This window comes from Lemur catta, chromosome 11 (genome assembly GCF_020740605.2).
Source record: "Lemur catta isolate mLemCat1 chromosome 11, mLemCat1.pri, whole genome shotgun sequence".
Classification (NCBI taxonomy): Eukaryota; Metazoa; Chordata; class Mammalia; order Primates; family Lemuridae; genus Lemur; species Lemur catta.
Window position 1 is genome coordinate 63,892,649 of NC_059138.1, and position 21,023 is coordinate 63,913,671.

General features: G+C 33.7%; 1 protein-coding gene across 1 annotated transcript in view; it reads right to left on the reverse strand.

Moving 5' to 3' along the window:
- Window positions 1-21,023, reverse strand: part of MEOX2 (mesenchyme homeobox 2) — a 65,056-nt gene that overhangs the window by 17,588 nt on the left and 26,445 nt on the right. The window lies entirely within an intron of this gene.

A 21,023-nucleotide genomic window follows, 5' to 3' on the forward strand; every position in this document is an offset into this window, starting at 1 on the left:
GAATGTGCATCAATAATGGAAAAAAATCTATGTACACATGTAAAAAGTAATCATACAGAGCTCTAGTAATTCATGTCAAATTAATCAGTGAAATATCAACATAATCAAGATAAAGGGGCATGTTGGTGCTCTCCTAAAAATTATATCTGTTCTTTAATCATTTTGTACATGTACACACGAGCCGTGACATCTTTACAACGTGGGAGTACAATTAACTCTTCCGTGAGCCCATAGGACGGATGTGATGCAGAAAAAATGATCATTAACCAGGATTACAATGAGTGACATTTTAATCATTTTTTTCACTGAAAAATGTAATATGGTTTGGCTTACAAAACGTCTTTTTAGATTATATTGATTTTTCATCCAATGATGCTTATAAATGCCAAGTACTAAAAATGTATTTTTTAAATTGTTTTCTTTTCCTTTCTGTCTGCCTGGGGGAAGTCTGACTGAAGTAAAGAGGGCCTTGCATAGTGGAAATCCACTAGACAAGGCACTTTAATGTAAACACCTTTGTTTTGATTCTTACCAGAATCTAAACAGGCAAGATGTCAAGTTTTCTAGGCCTAGTGGCAGCAGCGGCAGCAGGAGCAGCAGGAGCAATAGGTTTGCATCAACATCCTTGGCACACTGGCCATTACTATTCATCTGATGGATCACCAACTATGTTTCAATGACGGGTGCACTGGCACTGCCTAAAATTCTTCATCATTCACTGACCACATTTCTGGGCTTGTCACTTATTCCCATGGTAACTGGCTCCCCACCTTGGCAGGGCAGGTGGGGTTTTACCCAGCACAAAAGTGGCTTGTGATATGTCACGCACAGGTTGATTGCTCTTTACTGAAAGCCGCTGGGACAAGGTGAGTTATGTAATAGATGATGTGTGAGCTCTCAGGTAGGCCATGAGTACACAATGCCAACTCACCTGGCTCTCAGTGGAAACCGCAGTCCATCATCTACTTGTTTTTAGCTACAGACTTGCCAACATCCACATCGTTGGAGCATTTAGCTATTCTGGCTTTGTGTGAGAAAAACTTCCAAATGATTGATTTTTTTTTTTTTTTTAACTTCTCCATGGGCTGTTCTCACAGCCTGCAAACTCAGTCGCAGTGCGGAATATTCAGATAACAAGTCTCTCCCACAAGCATCCATGTTCTCACGTGCATTGAAAGAATTTTTGCCAATTTGGAACCGTGCTCTGCCTGAAATCTGTGGCTGATTATTCTTTATGTGGGGACAATGCTCTTTTCCCTTCAGTCAAGCAACTCTGGAAACTGACAGTAAATCCAGAGCATTTTTTCTCATGAGCAATTCAATTTGAATGATTCATGGTTAGTTAGTACATTCCCTTATGTAAGCATGAATGAACGAACTCACATTGAGGAAAGCCTATTAACTTGTATTTATTTTAGTTTCTTTGAAACTGATCTTTTTTAACTTTTGCAATATTCAAAAGTACTTCATAAATACCACACATACATAGAAACAAACATACAATACATGGGCCAATGCGTGGAAGGGCAGTCAAGTGTAATGGATCTAATAAACTCGCCCATTGTAACTAGAAATATACAACAGGAGGTTTATACATCCAGTGACTGAATTTAAACAAAAATCTGGCTGTAACTCAACTTTGAAATCCAAAGACAATTTACTGAATGCCTGAATTCCAAACCAAAATTGCTCACGAAGTAAAATCCAGTGACTAAAATGAAGTGAGTTGTGCACACTTACATTTACCACAGTCACAGACTGAACCATTAAATTATAATTAAATTACATTAAATTATATGACACAGACTAGGTGTGTGCTTCTAGATTCCATCACCTACGAGACAGAATGATAATGCAGTTGAGGCAGCACCCATGTCCATTAATCCAGCCATTGCTTTTATCCTTGTGTATGAGATTCTGTTGTGGTTTTCATCCAAAATACTCTCACTCTCTTTTATTAAAAACATACTTCTTGGAATTACATTTCTGAACCTGTATTTCCTATAATCTTGGGATTTTTAAAAACTTTTTGACTTTCTCTCTCTCTTTTTTTTTTTACAGTTTCCAAAGTCTATCACAGGCTTTACTACTATCGCTAGACTTGCTATTCTTTGGTGGAAAATGGGTGGAAAACTTGGGCGTAGTTTTGGCAAGTTTCACATCAGTTTCCATCTGTTTCCCAGCTGTTTCAATTGGAGGCAAAACTCCCTCCGTTTTCTTCAACATCTCATATCCAATGCCAAATGGTAGGTGTTGAGGGGGGAATCTGGACACTGCCTTTCTTTCTTCCCTACAACCACAAACAAAATGTCACCATCTGTATAGTATATTCCAACGTAAAATACTACAATTGTTATTTTTCGTCTCAGATACTTTAATGCACCTGTGAGTGCACCCTCACACTCTCTCACTGCTTGGAGGAAATGTTGACTTATGTGTTCAGGTAGAGCTGGCAGTCGCGGTTCCCTAACCTTTTGCTCCCTGGGACTACGCTAATGGAAGAAGTCTGCAATACTTCCGTGGAGGATAAAAATTGCCCTCAAAGGATCATTTCTGTCTCGCATTTAGAACTTCTCCACATGTGACTTTTTATTTCCCCCAGTGCAAGAGAATGCCAAAAGATAATAATGTTTTATTGAAGACAAGTAATGCGAGGGCTTGGTCGGTTCACTAGTGGCACAGAATGCTCTTTAGCAGAAGAGAAATAATATAGCATGATTAAGTATATTTTTGGCTACTCTGGGTAAACTTATTAACTTGTTTAAATGAAGAACATAATTTACCTCTGTCTGTAAAATATCAAAATGGAATGGAATGTCAGTATAGCTTGGAATAAAATGAATTCTTAGTTCATATTCGGAAATAAGAATGAATACTAAGCCTCAGAATATTGATGCAACTTCTTACATCAGTATTTTGTAAGCCATTGAAAATGAGAGATATTCTGTTATTTATTAACAAAGCTGCAAAAGTCTATAGGTATAGGAAGCTAATAATCATCTTTACATAGGCATAGAGATTATAAATGGAGGCAGGTAAATTTATAGAATAATCTTATTGATGGTAGTAATTTTCACATTTAAACGGGAAATTGCCTTTCATATGGGCATTTATCCAACTTGCTACTCCAGCTTCTTAATGAGTGGGCATTTCAGCTTCTCCATTTTTTTTTCAAAGTAAACAACCATCCCTGGGGGTTCCTAAATCCTTTTGCCAATCCACTCTCCAGATTTGAGAACCACAGTTATAGTGAGCTACTATTACTAATGAATGTGTCTATTGTACACTGAGGGGTGTGTGTGCTGGAAAAAAATAGGAGTGAAAACCACAATTCTAGATGTAGAATAGGATAGCACTGAAAACACCCATAATGTCTTGTACTTTTAATTTGAAAAAATGAATAGCTACGATAACAGTTTCACCACCACCTTGAATATTCATGGGATTGTCTAATATGCTTTCAGGGATGAAACCAGTCAGATAAACCCCAACTTAGTGAAACTAAAGGTAGGTTAGTTTTTATTATTTTTGTGTAGCCAATTATATATTTTGAAAAAATAATTTATATATTATATCCTATTTGTTTCTTTTAAGGGCATTTAGTTCTAATTTTGTGTTCTATATTGAAAGAGTAATCATGTATAGCTAAAAGTTTATGTAATCGTCCTTCAATTTTAGTTTACAGAGTTGACTTTTTCCCCATATATTTATGGTTGTGTTTATACAGCTAATTCTTAAAATGAGATTAATCAAAATTTAATATACATAATTGTGTTGTATTTAGCAATAGCTACTTACATAAGAATATATTACGATTGCTAACATAACACAAATCATGCTACACAAAGTGATAATATAAAGGGGAAAAGTATAAAGACTTAAGATACTTTATAAAACCTATATTTTTTTACAATGCATTATATAATGAAGGAGAATTCTGATTTCCATAAACATCACATATTCATCATGGCTACAAAAATTTACCAAAAAGAAAAGAGTGAATTAAGCCAAGTTCAAATATGTTTGTGTTTGTGTGTGTGTGTGGAGAGAGGAAAGAAAGAGAGAGAGAAAAAAAAGTAACACAGGATTATTCCTAAACTGGTACAAATTTAATAACAGCATGAGTATGGATATGAAAAATGTGAAAACACATACTTTACAATGTTACATAAAAATAAAATACCCAGGTCTCTAAAGTCATCCACACCTTAGATGTAGATGTTTCCTTGGAGTAGGTAATGATCTTGCCTTGGCATTGCATTGCATTCCTAGAATAAACTGGCAAATACTAGAACAAAGACTTTCTTTTTGCTTCCTCCTTTCTCCTCTGTAATTTTGGGATGATGGCAGTTATAGGAATTTTAGCCAACTTAAAATAGATACCTAATCCATAAATCATTTCAATTCTCTACATTTTGTGCCCACCAATGTATGAACTCAATTTTACCTTACAGACTGTTCTTAGTGTGATTCCTTTATTTTTAAATAATGAGACTTTAACACTTGATTTTTAAAAATTTCATTATCTTACCTTTTTTATTTTTTACTATGTAATTCTCCCTGATAGTAAAAAGATGCTAACCCAATGATTCTTCCTCCATTATCTAAATACAAAGTGAAATCCACAAAAAAAAAAGCTGGTGAAATTAATATCATGATTAATGTTGTATATGCACTAAATAAAAGCAGTATTTTTGTTTAAAAAAGTTAAGAAGAGGCCAAAGATACATAAAATGGATCAATAATGCAATTTACTTGAGTCCTACTGGGCATAGATTTAATTCTTCTAACTGCCAGCCTCAAAGAACTTAACAGAGGAAATAAAACAAAACAAAACAGCACATGTCTTCCAGGTAAATGTAAATTTTATACATCTTGCTACACATTTCTGGGCTTAGAAACTGGTTACAGATGCCCAGAATTGCCTTTTTGTCTTTTGCCATATTCCAGAGAGAAAACACACACTACAGAAAGATCATGGCCATCCATCCAATGAAACCAGACACCTGTGTCTGGAGTTTGTCTACCAGCAAAGGACTTCTCAAAGGTCATCATTTGCACCTCCATTGGGACTAGAACCCCTAATGAAGACTTTTTGACACAGAGCATTCCATCACAGTTCCCTTGGTCTTATTAAAGAGGGCACCACTCCTGGAGGCTCCCATTAAACTCTTTTTGTTCCTTTCTTACAATGCTCACCAGGTTCCACCACTATGTGGATGTTTTCTTTCCTCTACTAGAATGTAAATGTTTGACACCAAATATTGTTGCAGTTTCTTCTGACATTGGAGGTGAATTCAGATAATTTTGCCATTCACACCTACACTTTAATACATGCAGAAGCATCAGGCAAAGTCATGAAGGGGATTCAAACTACGGCATTTGTCCCCGCTCACCTCCTAACCAGCTCTTATGTCAGTTTATGAAGCTTATGTGGCTTATGGAACTCCTATGGAGTTACATGGTATTACTGCATCTTTGGAGAACTGGGGAGGGAAAGAAACTCTTTTCCCAAGTTATGGACAATAGGCAGGTTGGCACTGGACAAAAGAATTGTGACACTTCTAATTTATAGCTGTCAACAGGACAAAAAGGACCAAGCTGTCTTATGGCATCAGATAACACCATACAGATTTGCCAGAAAATTCAGTACCAATTCTGCTAGTAGCTTAGTAAATCCCTTGGACACATAACAGGAGAACTTCCACAGATTTTTCTTTTGTATTATGGAAGATAAGTCTACATCTTCTCAGAGTATGAGTGTTTGCATTTATGCCATGATTCTGAGTCTTTGTTTGCCAAGTCATCATAATGACTATATTTTTGTACTAATAATATATAAATCATTGAACTTTTTATTTATCTTCATGTCTGCTTTCCTTCTCTAGACTCTAAACTCTAGGTAACTTAAGATTAACTTTGCCTTATTCAACTTTGTCTTTTCAATGCCAAACACCTAACACTCTGCAGGATCTTTGATTTTCACACTCTGATCATAGATTATGATTTCAGTGATAACCAGAAGGGGCCTTGTTCTGGAATAAGAATTTAAGTGACCTTCAGCTAACAAAAAGGGGGAAAAAATCACTCAGTCGTTATTTATATTAACTTTTTAAAATGCTATTTACACATATCTCATATAATTAATGGCAGATGGGGGCAGATAATATTACCTTCATTTTAAATCTATGATAGTATCTCTAAACATGTTCAAATATAAATGTACCAAATCAGTGTCACTATTAACAAAGTTTAAAACCCAAGAGATTGAATATTATACCAACCAAGGAAGAAATTGCACATGATCATGGTTCCTAACCTCAGCACTATTGACATTATGGACTGGCTAATTCTTGTTACATTTATATTATATACTATGAAATATAAACAAATTCAAATTAAAGGTGTCAAGGAAGGTTGTCCTGGGCATTGTAGGATTTTTAGCAACATCCCTGGCTTCTACTCACTAGATGCCTATAGCAACCCCAAAACCTACTTTTAGTGTTGCCAGATAAAATACTGGACTCCCCATTCAATTTAAAATAAACAACAAAAAATGTTTTAATATATCACCAATATTGCATAAAGCATAATTATATTAAAAAATATTAATTGTTACTGTAAATTCAAATTTAATTGGACATCTGTATTTTAATCAGCTAAATTTGGCAACCCTGCTCTAGTTGTGACATTAAAAAGAGTCTCCAGACATTGCCAATGTACTCAAAGGGGAAAATTACCCCCAATTGAGAACCAGTGCATATCAATAATTAGCACAAGATATCGATAACTCCAAGTTATACGACTCTCTCTGAGAATGATCAACCTGATTAAGAGGTTAGCGTGAATTACTTATGTGTAAATAACACTCAACTTTATACTGTGGTCAAGCCTAATCTCTCCAAGCTGATGACTACATTATTTGCAGGTAAAATTGCTCAAGAGATTTGTCAATGTTAATTTACCCCAATATATAACTGCAGAATAAATGCCTCTAATAACTTCTGAGAATTATCCACACAGATTAGCAAAAGGGTACATATGTAATCTTCATAGAAATTGTTTGCCGTTTCCTGAAGCCATCCCTGTTCAGGTGTTACAGTTTCAATAGATTTCAGAGAGAAGTATCATGTTTCTATAAGCCACCAAAACAAATAAAAGCTAATAATAAATCAACTATTTTACTACATATATATTTTAATTAATAAATATTGATTGAATTAATAAATGCTGATTTTATATGGATATATTTTAGAAATTGGAGAGATTCTGTCAAGTCATCTATTTCCACCTACTCTGTTTATACATGAGAAAAATGAGGCCACCAGAGGTCACATATAGTCACACAACGTTTCTAGGCCTAAATGTCATTTAATTATAGAAATGAAGAGAAATACATTTTTTGCACTCCCTAAATATTCTATACCTATGGCATGGCCTTTACACAAAAACAAGGATTTGAGAACCACCACCATTTAATTGTGATACTAAATACAGCTGTGAAAGCTAAAAAACTCAAACATAGTATCAATTACCCAATATGCCAAAGACATGGAGGTTAAGAGGATAGTCTCCTTCACTTATTTGCTTATTCAGCCTCTATTACTTTCACTGTGCTCATCTTTAACACAGAAATAAAGTGAAGATGATTAAATTAAGTAAATTATTTAGAACAGTACCTACATATTGTGAGCACTCAATAATCAATTTTAAGCTCTAGCCATTATTAACAGAGGATTGTGGTCTAAGGCCTCAGCAATTGAAAATTATGCATTTGACAGAATTAGGAATTAGAAAGTTTTTTTGAAAAGCATATAAAAATTTAGTTCTTAAAATGGAACACAATCCAAAATCTAGGAAGTTTAGAATTTACACAGTGAATAGTAGAGTTCTACTTTATATTAAAAAATGGATGAGCCCCTAAAAGGATCTATGTGTTATTTTTGGCTAGTCTAAAAATGAAGCTGAAGGTTTAATTATGATTTTCCAAGGAAGCTGGGGAGGTGACACTTTACAAGGCCCAGTGGTATTGATGTATGTGTGCATGTGTGTGTGTGTGTGTGTGTGTGTGTTTCTTCTCCATTAAAGAGTCCTGGCAAACAGGTACATGGATTTAGGAAGATAGGAGTCACATTCTACACAGATGTTAGAGCACAGAAAATGTTTAACTAACACTCTTAAATGGATTTTTAGAAGATCGAGAAAGATGTATTTACTAAAAAATACTTACAAGCCCACTCTCTTAAATATTGTGATCTTACTTGTTTACTTAGCAATATTATCTAATTATGACTTTCTTCATATAGAGGGTGTGAGAGGAAAATCATTTAGGTATATTTTTCTGAAATAATCACATTGAAAGATTAATGGGCAGCAATTTATAAATTAATTTTGCTTTATTTTCACAGTATAATAGACAAATGATAAAAAGTAATAAGTAATACAGAGAAGTAGCAAAATATAACTAATTATAAAATCCCAAACAACCTGGGATTCTGGCCCATGCACCAAGCACCAGTTTCCTTTTGACTGTTGCTTGTAAACTTAAATTCCTTGTGATCTATTTCCCTATTGTAGCTGTACTAGAAAGAAGGAAAACAGTCTCAGGATGACTCATATGCATTATAGTCAATCTGTGGTTGTTTTTGCAAAAGGATTTTCCCAATTATGTGAAGTCTAAAAATTTAGAACTTATATTTATAGAACACAACTTACAAAACCTCCACAAATAGAATTATATTTGTTTTCCACAGCATTAAAGTCAAATAAAAATAAAATCAGTGCTCTACAATTAAATCAACTGGAGGTATGATTTAATGATTTCCTAAAGTAATAGAGGGTAAGTCTGATGTAAATATGTTTAAGTATAATAATATGAAAGTGACAAAGAAGTGCTAACTGCTCTCCCCAAATCTTCAATAACATTTACTTGAAAAAAATCTGAAATATGAGATCTGAGTAGAGGAATGAAACGAAAATCAAAAATTTTAAGAATTCTTGGCTTACCCCATAAAGAATATGCAAATAAAGGTGGCTGATGACAGAGACCAGTGAAGCCAGACTGGGTACAATGTTCTAAGAGATTATGAATAAGAAGAAAAGATGGTGCTTTAGTTTAGTGTATAAATGCTATTCTGGGAAATAGAGGTTGAGGTCAATGGGGCTGATTCTAACGTTCCATTTCTTGGACAAAGGATGGTATGAATGATGGTGAAGTCTAGAATTTGCTTGTCTTTGGAAATGGGTATTGGAACAGTTCAGTTCCAATAATGTGAGGTTCAAAAATAAAGTGTCATTTACATACCATATTGATGCTATAATCCATTTTAGAACCATGTACTCATAGCCCATACTCTATACTGAAAATGTGGTATATTATTAATACATGCATATATGAATAGTTTGTGTGTAATGTGCTATGAAATAGAGAAATACAACATAATACCTATCCCAAAGTAGCTTACAATCAAGTTGGCAGTACAAACTATTTAAGATTAATTCACAAAAAATTATAATTTATAGTCTTGAGGGTACTATCACAGCAGTTGTCTGTTAAAAATTGATGTTTTTGGATTCTTTAACCAGTGTCTTTGCTAGAGAAATTTATGGGAAACACCTATAATAATATCACTACTGTATCATCTCATAGGGGGGCAGTTATAGAAAGATACATAGGTATATTTGCATATATAATCGACTCTAATCATCTACCTATGAAGCTTTCCTTTTAATCCCACATATGGTATGAAAAAATCTGCAAAGCTTCAGGAATTGCTAACTTTACAGAAAGCATCTAAACACATCTTTGAAAGTCTTAAATGCAGTTATACATTCAGTACAGAAATTTAAGAACTTAAATGCAATTGTTATCTGCCTTAGTCTATTTTTTGCTGCTGTAACAATATCTAAGACCGAGTAATTTCTAATGAAGAGAAATTTATTTCTCACGGTTCTAGAGACTAGGAAGTACAAGGTCAAGGAACTGGCATCTGGTGAGGGCTTTTTTGCTGTGTCCTCACATATGGCAGAAGGTGTAATGGCAAGAGAGAGTGAACCCACTTCTACAAGCCTTTTTTATAGTAGCATTAATCCATTGAAGAGGATGGACTCTTCATGACCTAAACATTTCTAAGAAGGCCTTACCTCCTAACACTGTTGCATTAGGATTAAGTTTCGAACACATGAATTTTGGGGGACATATTCAGATCATAGCAGTAAGCATGCATGCATAATATTTTAGAAACTAATTTTAATGTCTGCTAAATTAATTATGCTAGGAAAATGATTTTCACTGAAGTCTAAAATATAAAAAAGACTAATTTATATTATATTGGATGTGAAAAATCTTCTGCACCTATTCTTATCTCTACCAAGATAGCATATGAATGGTGGGGTGCTAAGTGTATGTGAATGTGAAGCTTCCATCTAGGTCTTGCAGACAATTCACGGTTGTAATTGTGTGACAAATTGAAGCACTTCTTCAAAACTCACAATTTGATAATTTTTTCACATCATAAATCACAGTTTATAACTTTTGAAATCCAAAAATGTATTAGGGTTAGATATTAAATAGAATTCGGTATTCTATGACACTGTGGAAGAAAACGAACTTGAAGCATAAACATTTTTGTTGTACTTAACTCCTGTGCTGTCACCTGCAAAAGCAGTACATGAATTCCTCCTGAAATGTAGTTGTCCAAAACACACAGACACACCCACAAACACAAAAGCAAAGCATTTCTATCATCTGCTAATCTTGTAATAATTTTCAATTAGCAGGAAAAAAAATCTTAGTATCATAGTATCCACTTTTAAAAGTTTTGCATTTTTTTAAAATTTTTTATTGATACATAATAATTGTACATATTCATGGAGTACATGTTATATTTTGATACAAGCATATAACATATAATGATCAAATCAGAGTAATTGGGACATGATTTACCTCGAACATTTTTTAAACAGAATTGTGGTTATAATTTAAGCTGTATAAATTGTATATTTTTGTTTATGATTCTAACATATTTAGAAGGGAAGAATGACCAGAGGAAAATATCAGGGGCTTGGAAGCCAACAGACTTGAGTTGAAAATCCACTGTTGCTACTTACTGTGTGGTCTTTTGAGCCTGATGAGGCTTTAGAAATTCAGATTCCCCACCTATAAAATCCACACGATTGTTGTAAAAGGGAAATTAGGAAATGCAAAGTGTCTATATCTGAGATGCAATATTAATTCAATAATATACCCCTATTATTATTATTAATAATATTAAAATTAAAATGTACCTTGAGTAAGACAGTAGTACTAAGTCACATTTATTTAGTCTTGTACTGACACATTTGTTAGTCTTTTATGTTTATTTGAATCACTTAACTGTCATTTCACAAAAAATACCATTGATTTTAGAAAGAAGATGATTTGATATTCTAGCTTTTTCTACTAATATGTATTAATATATTAAAAGACCCAGCTATGCTCATAATTTCTTTGGCCAATAGCAAGGAATAGGTATGGTTTGCTTTTAATAAATGAATGCGTTTTGAAAGTCTGCATGCTTTTATTTCTTTCATATTTTTTATAGCTTTGCTGCTAAAAAGTGGAGTCAAAATTAAGGCATAAATTCTTTTTCTGAATGTAATTAAATGGCATTATTCTATATTTTCAAAGTAAGTCAAAGGAAAAGTATATGTATGTTTGTATGTATGTGTGCATTAATGTTTATAGTTTAAACATTTAAAATATTTTGTATAATTTAGTCACCATTTGTCACATGCATTTAGTCAAATTTAGGCAAATTTTTGTACTACATAAAGCACTTATGGATTTTTTGATTATCAATTACTTTTGCAATATATGATTTTGGGGGAGAATAATTTAGAATGAATTATACCCAGTTGTGTGCTGGTAGGAGGGGAAAAATGCTTTAACTTGTACAATTTGCCACTTTCCATGATGTAAATATACTCACCATAGGAAACTCCAAGCCAGAAAGCTAAGATGATTTCAGCTGGCTCTCAAAATTTCCTGAAAATTTAACAATCGGTTCCCTAGAGCACCTATTACCTGGCCCCAGCACACTCACTGCTGTAACACCTTACTATTTCACAAACTGAATCCTGGTATTCAGAAGCTATTGTAAAATGATGGATAACAATCCCCCTAGTGATAACCAGCTAAGAAAGAAAGAAAGCTAAATTAGGCTAAGAAGGTATGATTAGCTAATCTGAGAGTAATCTTAATGATTAGGCAACAGTATTGAAAGTGATCATCTATAGAAGTGACAATACGTTTTCTGATTTATTAATAACCCTTCTTGCTGTGTTGATCTGACAATTCGCCAAAATGGGTAAAACAGAGAGGGTATGCTAATGTCATTGTGAGCAAAGAAAATGCTAGGTGTTGTTATACCTAAGTAAAAGAAATTTCTTTTTAATCACATGCAACACGCAGTAAGTAGTTGCTAATCATAGATTCCTGGAGTGTCCAGCAGTGATCGCCACAGAATGTTTTGTCTTTTAAATGAAAGAATAATTATGTCAAGCCTAAAGCATCGAAAAAATATGTTAAGAAGAAATGGACCACCATTTGATATCCAAATATTGGAATCTAAAAGTATAGACGTGGTCTTATACCAGTTTAAAGAAACACCAAATTTCCCATGACTACAATATTTTCCTTTCAAGATGAATATTGGAATTATTTTTCCTTGAAAATATTTCTGCATTGAGATTACTTATGGCGCTTGCAACTTAAAACAAAGGAAAATGTAAAGAATTGGTTGTTAAAACTACCTTTGGAGGTAATCGAGTACCTGAATTGCCTGAGGATTCTCAACAAAGAAAGATGCATTTCCCAGATGGTATTTTGACTGTCACACTATGTTCAGTACAAAACAATGTAAGCAAAAGATACAGAGTACCTGATCTTTAGAACGAGTTGGCTTACAAATAGTAAACAGAAAAGAAATTATCGCAGAAATATTTACAAACCTTGTATTCTGAAGAATATATCTGAGTATTTTTGTGTCACATGCGTTGAAGTGTGTGCTTCTGTGTATGTACTTGTGGCAGTACTAAGGGGAAGTTTTTCTATTTTATAGGTTATATATAATTGGATCAAAGGGAATTCCCCATAAATAGGTACCGACTATGAAATATTCAAAATTAAAAAGAAAGTTTTTTATGATTGATATCCATGTTACTAGCCACACAATAAATACTAATCAATCTGCATTAAAGTCCTAAGCTTTGTAATGATGACTATAAACATGAAAATGGCAACAGATTTGCCATAAATATCACAGGTCCAGTCCATGTTTATTTACCTGATAGTTGTCACATCTTTCTAAGTTTACTGCCTGCGTTATAGATTTCTCAAATGGACAAATTGAATAATATACATGAAAGTGCTTTATAAACTGTCCCAAAAATAAATATAAAGCTTTATCTAAGAAAAGTTTCTATAGCACTTTGAAAATATATTTTCACGATACGATTATGTTTTTTTTTTTCTCCACAGACCTCAAGATGACATTGTCTTTCTATTATCATCTCTCTCACATAGCTACACATCCACTTCTTTCCACTCTGGAATATACGATTTCATAACTGAAGGAGAAAGGAGAAACCCTCTTTGTACATAATAAAAGTTTTAAATTTGAGTTTGATGGACTACACCAAAATTCAGTAAAATCCATGATATTAAAATTTGGCCTACTGGAAATGCTGTTATTTAATTTATTATATTATAAATGCTAATTAATTTGCAAACAGAGCTCTATCATGTGCTTATGTGTAAAGCAATGTATTCTTAAAAGAAAGTAATTCATGGAATGTGAGGTTTTCATAACGAAAAGAGAAAGTTCTATAATTTATAATTATATTTAATCACACACAAATTGGAGGATAGCTCCAATATTTTTCACTAAAAAAAAAAACTACACTGACATAAAATGAATATTCAAGATATGAAAGAATGATATACAAATTAGTAAATCAGTGTTTACCATTCTTCTCTAAGGTAATAATTGATTTTAATAAATATTTCACTTTATTTAAACGCTGTTACTGTCAAGGTACGACATTGACTGTATTGAAGTGCTTATGTCCAAATATATTTGCCACATTAAATGCAATTTATGTGCAGTATTATCCATATATTCAGTGCATTTATATAGCTGGGTACACCCACCCAAAACCAAATATAACAAGTATATTTACTATGTTAAACAAATCATAGCTAAAGCTTACACTTTGAAGCTCATAAATAAGAATCAAATAATAGAACAATCCCTTAATTTAGGTATTTCAATAATTCTATAGAAAAAAATTTTATTAGCTAAAGTAACATCTTTCTGATAGATATCACATCCTAGAAATATTAATTAAGGTTTCTCTTAAGAAAAAGAAATCATCACTCAATTCCCACAAACTTGCACTCAAACATACATAAAATGGGTGTTGGAAGAACATTGTCATTGTTCATTTTTACCAATAGTCCAGTTTTGCCCATGAACCCACCACAGCAGTATCTCAGGGAGGTCCTCATGCTTTCCTCATTAAATGGTAAGACATTTCCAGACATATGGCTCACAACTACATTTAGTATATTCTATACCTAAGCTCAAGAAGCATTAAAATTCTGCTTATTATGCAAGAGGCTACTTTGAAGGTTCAATTTCTTTGTCTTCTCATATTACACTATTTCCTTTCCTTAGCAATCTTATGCATTAACATAGACATTCTCAAGGTTCATGATCTAGGTTCTAAAATGTAAAGACAGGAAGCTCAATTTTATGGAACATGAAACTGAAGCTGCTGTGAACAGTCACTACATCCTAGTGGCCATGCTATACAACTGGAACTTTATCATTGTTTCTAATAGGCAACAACAACAAAAAATCATGAAAGCTTTAATTATTGCAATTTTCTTGAAGTTGCTAGAATGTAATTTCTCTTTATAAAAGATAACCACTTAATAAAACAGTAGTACTTTTAAATTTTAATTGACTTTAAAAAATAATCAGTCTTTCTAGGATTACTATGTATGCATTAGCTTATCATCTAATAAAGAAATGACTTCAGAACTCTCTTTTATTTTTAAACATCTCAATTTACATACCATGTGTAAGAGAGCTCCTAAGACAAACTCAAATAATGGAAACATAATAATGTCAGAAGATTTTCCTCAACCTACTCATTGAAGTAGGAGAATTTGGCCTTCAAAATGCTGAATATTAATATGTTGATCCTATCAGGCTAGAGATAGTCCCAAAGCATTCAAATACATCCTTAATGACATGTAATTTTTAATTGAATTCATATATATTGGAAAAAATCAAAACTAGACAAACTTTGTCTCTTTTGCATTTAAAAAGATTTTAAGATTTAAGGTTCTATTTGCTTCTCTGAATTACTGTTAACAGCACACTGTTTATAGATAAAACAGCTACTTAAAAAGTAAAACTTTATTAGCATTATTTAACTGAATAAAAAGGCAATTTTGAACCACATAATGATGATATAGGGGAATGCTTTTTTCCTTTAAAAATGTAACCAGCTATACATGAAAAAAATTTTATGCTGTTTCAGATGAAGGAAAAAACCCAACAAAGTGTAAATTACATCACATAGTATATAAACGAGAGATTGTATTTGTTAGGTTTAAGATGGCTCTTTTTTGGAAGCTGCATAATGAATTCTGGGATATAAACGAAAGGATAACAGGCCAGAGAAAGGGATCTGGGTCCTTTATTGTTAAAGTCTTACATAAAACTGTCTCCACATTCCATAAAAATGCCATGGTGCTTCAGGAAAAATACAGACCTGAGACAATAGTTTATTTTGGCTGGAACTAAAGTTCCAGAACTGAAGAGTTACTGCCAGAAATAGAAACCAGCTTTGAGAAAAATTTAACTGAACTAGGATGCAGTGAAAGTGCTGCAGCATCAATACCGTAGCGCTTCAGAATCTGAATCAAGGGTCCTTTGTTAAGAACCTTGTAAGATAATTAATCACCCAGAGGAAGTAAAAGAGTTTGAGGTTGGAGTTTAGTTACCTCGGGAATTCCCTCTTCCTCTGGCACCCACTTGCCAGCACAGCTATAAAATAGGAACAGAAATGTCTCACTCTGTAAATGATTAATAATAGCTGATTTATATGAAATTAAGCTGTTCACTTGCTAAGACACTGTTCGCCTGAATTCTGGGAGGCCCTCCCACAACTCCCTGAATAACCAAAGCAAGTCACCATCTCTGGGCTTTCTTATCTCTGTTTCCATTATTTTTCCCTCTCAAAATGGGTAATTGTTCAAGGGCTATGCATACACTGATCTTTTCTATAAATACTTTTCATATCTTAAACAGTTCACCATTTTCAAGATGGTAACTACCATATGAATTCCACTGAACAAATACAGTATTTACCAAATACTTATAATGAAAAGTATTGTGTTAATCACTAGGAAACAAATTATAAGTACTACATTATGTAACTTCATCAAGGGGCTTATAAAAATAGTGTGTATGGTGGGGGGAAGTTCACAAACAGTTAAAAACATCCAAGAACAGACTTGAGTGCCAGAAGAGAGATGCAAACATCTATGGATAAGCAAAGAAGGAAAAATCATATAAAATTGAGAAATCATAAAAAATTTCACAAATTTCATAAATGACGTTTATGATGGTGCTTAAAGAAAGGACAGAGCTACTACAATGGCAAAAGAGGGCTTTCAAGGTTACAGGAAAAATAAGAGCAAAAACTGAAAAAGTCAGGGACTGACTAGTGGTGCAGGAAACAGTGAGTATCTGGAGTGTGGAGTACAGATGGGAGAAAGGGTACAGGTCATTCCAGAGGTAGTTATGGCCACATGGTGCTTGGAATGAATGACAGACTGAGGGAGGTAGTTGTATGTTTTTGAGCAGAAAAGTGTTGTCACAGCAGTAAGAAAGGGGAATGCCAAAAGTACAGCTGCCCGGCCAATGGTATCCTGGTTGCCAGTAAGGGTAGATCAGGCAACTATGCTGCTGTCAAGCTATCAGGAACTCAGGGCAGGGCCCCAGTCCAGCAGAGAGTCTGATATTCTTGGATAAGTAAGGCAGAAGCTCTCTATATTAAGCCAACACTGTAGAAATTAAGCAGAGAGCTGGATCTATCTATTTGAATTATTACAAAGCAATTCATTCTAAACTCTCAAAGTTGTTGACCAGATAGGCCCAAGCCTATGGATCAAAAGTTTTGAGGATCAACAGTAAATAGGGCTGGATGTCAGAAGAGCTCTCACTAGTCCCATTTTTCTAGCTAACTACTGGGAAATCCCATCTGGATGTTTGGCTGTGCCTTACAAGTCAACAGGTTCCCAGTTAAACTCTTTTTCACAGAAACTACACTAGCTTCCTTTTCCAACCTCTCCATCAGTAGTGCAACAATTTTCCCATTTTCTGGCTCAAAACTCTTAAAGGGTTTTAATTCTTTCCACTTTCTCGATACCCTATAAACTATTAGTCTCAAAGTTCTGTGTGATTTTCCTTTGAGATGGCAAGCAACATCTGAGTCCAATTTAGCAGCTTGTGCTAAAATTACTGCAATAATCTCTTAGCCCAATTAACACTTTTTTTAACCTACTTTCTAGGTACTTCCCAATTTGCTTTTACTCTACTTTTAAGAAAGGTTCCTATTTTATCATTTTATGTATCGTAAGTGCAAATGATGCTGATCTCATTACTATATCCCAAGAAAGTTTCAAACTATTCCCATCTATTTGAATGCATTATTCATAAATGTTTCCTGAGTGCTTTCTATGTGCCAGTAACTGTGCAGGGCACTGAGAGGACACAAAGGTAAGTAAGAAATTATTCCTTCTCTTGAGGAGCTCACAGCATTAGAGAGAGGGAAAAAAAGGGAGAAATGGGAAAAAAAAAAAAACCATGGGTACCCATTATTCTCTTCTTCATACTTTTCCATACTGTTAAATTTTTGAATTATAAAAGCAAATAAACCGAATAAATAAGTCAATACCATGAAGGAAGTGCTATTAGAGTGGAGGAATTTCTGTAATGGTTTGAGAAGAGACGAGACGAGACGAGAAGAGAAGAGAGGCACTTCATCTGGCTGCCTTTTGTTAAGAGGGACTCTAGGAGAAGGCAAATGTGAGTCAGGACTTGGAAATGGAAAGGAGTTTGCCTTAAAGAGAAATAGGGAATGAAGGAAGTACATTTAGAGCACAGTCAATAGTCCTGAGATGGAGCGCATGGAAGGTACTGGGAACACTTCCTTCCTCGAAGTGCTAGAACAAAGGTTGTGGACCAAAGGAGCAAAGAAGGGAGATGAGGCTGGGGCCAGCCTGAAAGAGTCCTCCATTTCCATGCTGAGTGTTTTTTTCTTGTTAATAGGGAGCCATTGATGATTTTTTAAAGGGGAGGGGGTGGGCATAAAATATATTTGTGTTTCTAATTTTGATATGTATAGATGAAATACAATATACTTTCCCTCAGTACTGCTATGAAAATCTTCATGCTTCTCTGATATTCAGAGAATTTCTCCTCTCCAGAGCAATTAAAGGCAGGGATATATATGATCTCTCTCTCTATATATATATATATGTGTGTGTGTGTGTATGTGTGTGTGTGCCTACAGAAACTGAGGCACAGAGAAATTCAGTAACATGTGCCAGGTTACATAGCCAGCAAGGGCTAGGATTTAATCCTGAGGAATTTTGCACCAGTTTCTGTGCTCTTAATCATTGCACAACCTCGTCCAAGCACTCTATTTTGAACCCAGACCAAAAGAGACCCTACTGAAAGAAATTCAAAATAAGATGAAAAGACATAAACAACATTTAATGGCTAGTACCTTCCCAATACAAAAACTTCAAAGCTACATATGATTTAAAAATTCTCAGGGTCTTTAATTACATAGGTGACCACATGATAAATAGAGCCACATCCACAGGATTACTTGGAAGTTTCACACCCCCAACTTAAGGCAACTGGACATTGACAGTCATATCCTGTGAAGAAGGAATGATCTAGAAATAATTCAGTGATTAACTCATCCTCTCAGGCTTAGACTCTTTACCAAAAAGGGATCTAAACAGCTTGCAAAATACCATCTTTAATAGAAAGTATCTTTTAAGATGATAGGGTTTTAAGATCCAACTGCTTTGAACCTATAGGCTTCTCAGCAATGAATTAATTTTATTTTGATTTTTCTGAAAATGCATTCTCCAATGCAGCTATATTTTTTCATTGCCCAAAAGTAACTGTTAGGTGAATCAGCTGCGACTGACTTATAAGATATTTAATATTTTTGGGAAGCCTCTTTAGAAGCCTGTCACAAAGTATAAAACTCTTGCAAAATTAGTCATGCACTGTGAATACTCTCACTAAGTAATTTACAATATTTTTAACAAAATGTATGTGACATAAAAACATGTAATATGTTACAATAGCTTTTGTAAATGCCAGCTATGGAAGCAGATCTATTCTCAGTCAGAGGCATATTCCATTTTGACATTAGCACTATCACTGCCACATTAGAAAAGAAAATATCTACTAAAATTATAAACTATATCATAGCCCATATAAATAACTAAACATATTGCATATAAAGATGTATTAAATAACTAATAAACTTTCATATTTTCATTAAGTTAACCTTTTTATTTTAACATAGTTGTTGATTCAAATGCAATCTTTGTTTCTGCAATTTTTGATCTTTCAAGAATGTTATTTAAATGGAATAACAGATGTCGTGTGCGCTGCCAGGTGGATGGGCACACTTGCCAGGCAATGCAAAGGCAATTTATGTACCAAAGCATTTGTAACCTCATAGTACCCTGAAATAAATACATAAATAGATAAATGGACTAATGCACTATTAGCCTTTGGAGATTGGCTTTTTGCACTCACCAAGTCTCTAGAGATTTATCCAAGGATTCAAAAGATCTTCCTTCAGTCTATGTATCATAGATTATATTTCACATTTAAGTCTATGATCCGTTTTGAGTTAATTTTTGTAAAAAGTGCAAGGTTTAGGTTGAGATTCTTTTTTGTTTATGGTTGTCCAATTTCCCTAGCACCATTTGCTGAAAATATTATGCTTCCTCTGTTGTCTTTTTTTTTTTTTTTTTTTTTTTTGTGGCAACTCTGGTACTCCTCTGTTATTTTTGCACTTTTGTCAAATTTGGGTTTTTTGTTCCTATTTCTTAGTTTTCTATACTTTTCCATTAATCTATGTTAACATATCTCCACTAATACCCGTCTTGATTAACATACTTATACAATAAATTTTGAAATAGAATCCACTGCTTCCTATGACTTTATTATTCTTGTTCAAAATTCCTTAGCTATTCTAGTGTATTTGCCTTTCATATACATTTTAGAAAAATCTCATGTCTGTAAAAATTCTAGTTGGGACTTTGATAGGAATTGCATGAAACTGTTATGTCAATTTAGGGAGAAGTGATATCTTTAACAAGCTAAGATTTACAATCTATAAGCACAGCATGTCTCTCCGTTTATTTAGATCTTTGATTTCCTTCATCAGCATTTTGTAGTTTTCTGCATACAGGTCTTGTGCATATTTTGTTAGATTTACACCCAAGAATTTTTTTAAGCTATTGAAAATTGAATTGTGTTTTAATTTTAGAGTTCATGTGTTAACTGCCAGCATACACAAACATAATTGGTTTTTGTATGTTTATCAATTCTGCAACCTTACTGAACTCATATATTATAATAGTTCCAGGTCTGGAGTTTCTTTTTGTAAATTTTATGGTTTTTCCTTGTATACACTTGTCATCTGCAAATAGGGGCAGGTTTTTGTTTGTTTTCTTTTCTTTTCTGTGCTGTATACATTTTATTTCCTTTTCTTGCCTTATTGCAGTGGCTAATATTTATAGTATTATGTTGAAAAAGAGTGGTGAGAAAAGATATCCTTATCTTATTCCTGACTTTAAGGGTAAAGCACTCAAATTTTTATTCTTAATTATGTTAGGCTCAGGCTTTCTATAGATGTTTTTTCAT